Raw genomic sequence first — 2,073 nt, 5'->3', positions numbered from 1 at the left:
CTATGCTAGGGACATCAGAGCCCCAGGGACAACACCCTAATGGGGTGTAGTGGCAGTAGGTAATACACCTTAATAGGACTCAGTGACTAGACACATAACAGGTGTAGGCGCGGGTGGCGTTTGAGGAGTCTCGAGGACCTTCGCCACCCTCAAAGAAGAAGACTCCTGCTGAGTACCTGGTGACTGCGAGGCGAAGAGTGGGCGTGGGGGTGGGTATGGGCATGGGTCGAGGATAGGAAGGGGACAGAGCATGGGCAGGGGGTGGGGTGGGGTGGGCGAAGGAATGGGGCATTAGAAGGACCCGCTGGAGCCTCAGGGAGAAGGTGTTTACATTATCAGCGCAGGGGGTGGAGTGTCCCATGATAAGCGGCTCACTGTATTCTCCCGCTGGTGACGATTATAGCTATGGGTGGCTGGAAACGGCCCTCACCGCTTGTTTAGGGGCACTTAGATGGGCTGATCGTTGCAAGGAGTGTCCGTGGTCTGCCAAAGTACTTCTTCTGGATGCTCAGATTGATTTCAATTTACGTTGCTGCTATTTCTTTTGTGATTTTCTGAATTTAGAGCATCAATTTAAAAAATAAAAGATGCATACGCTATATATACAGATGTATACACATGAATATATACATTCATTTATATACATGTATGCATATGTATGTATATATATATATATATATATATATATATATATATATATTTGTGTGGGTGTGGGTGTGTGTGTACATGTATGTGTGTGTGTGTGTGTGTGTATACATGTATGTGTGTGTGTGTGTGTACATTAATTCAACTCGTTTCTTAATAGACTGAAAAAATAGAAATAGGAAAAAACGAGCTAAATGCCCTCAAGCTCTTAAGCCATTAGCGGCTACCAGGGAGAAGAAGAAGAGGGGAGGGGGGGGGGTAAGCCAAGGCGTTACTACCTCTTTACGCGTGCCGGCCCCAGGGCCCCAGAGGGGGTTTAACATTGTGTGTGGATGGTGGGGGGGCGAGTGGGAGGGGTGTTCTTACCGCCTAGGTCACCGAAGAACATCCAGGTGACATGGTGCATTAGGTGTAATTACCCTTAGTGAAACCCTATAATCTAGCCTTTGTGTCCAGCGAGACTCTGGCTGTCACCGTCGACTCGCTACGTTCCCTAAGGCTGGACTTCGAGGTTTCCTTCTGTGTTGTTCTTGCGGCATGCTCATTTGGTTGTCATTCTTATCCTCATCCTCTTTCCTTTCATTGATGTTGCTTATTATTTATTCATTGCCATGGCTATATTGATATTGATTTTATAGCTTTCAAAAGTTTGTTTACTCAATTCTTGTTATGACTATTTTCAGGGATATTGTCAACCTTCTACTCTAAATCTGTTATTATTATTATTGTTAACTTGACTAATGTATTTTTGTATTAACATTTTTGCCAGCATTGCCCTTTGTACTATTACCATTAAAAAGAATTTCTTTTAATCATCGTCATTATCGATAACAACCAAAATTTCCCATGCCGTGACCAGGATTCGAACCTGGGTTATTGCGGCCACAACGCAATGTACTAACCACTATACGATCACGGCCACGCACGTTACATTAATTGGGGAAAACTTTGCTGTTGCTATCAAAACTATTACCAGATTTATGATTATCATTGTTTGCCGTCGTTATGATCACCATCGTTGTTATTGTTATTGCCTTTTTGATGTTGTTATTCCATTTATTATTATTATTATCATTATCATTATTACTACTACTACTATTCTTGATATAGTTTTTGTTGTTATTATCATTTTCATCATTATGATTAATATCATCATATTCATCACTGTTATTTTTATTACCATTATTGTTATCATTATCGTTACTATTGTTATCATTATTATTATTCTTTCCATTATCACTTTTATTACTTCCTGTGAAACAATTAAACACAGCTGAGAAATGAAAACGGTCGAAATCATTTCATATCCAAAAATATTTACAAATGTTCATTGATATATTTCATATACGAAATATATTTCAAATCTCTTAATACATGAAAATGAAGCCTACTATATCGAACATTTTATCAGTCAAGATCATATTCTGT

At 39.9% G+C, this 2,073-nt stretch overlaps 1 non-coding gene across 1 annotated transcript; it reads right to left on the bottom strand.

Annotated features, from left to right (window-relative positions):
* Positions 1-1,492: 1,492 nt before the first annotated feature.
* TRNAH-GUG (transfer RNA histidin (anticodon GUG)) lies at positions 1,493-1,564 on the bottom strand. The gene has a single exon. It is a non-coding gene; the product is annotated as a tRNA-His (tRNA).
* Positions 1,565-2,073: the final 509 nt, after the last annotated feature.

Source organism: Penaeus japonicus, unplaced genomic scaffold, assembly GCF_977035675.1.
Source record: "Penaeus japonicus unplaced genomic scaffold, GWHDUDI00000001_assembly GWHDUDI00000022, whole genome shotgun sequence".
Taxonomy (NCBI): Eukaryota; Metazoa; Arthropoda; class Malacostraca; order Decapoda; family Penaeidae; genus Penaeus; species Penaeus japonicus.
This window is presented reverse-complemented; position numbering and strand designations above follow the sequence as displayed.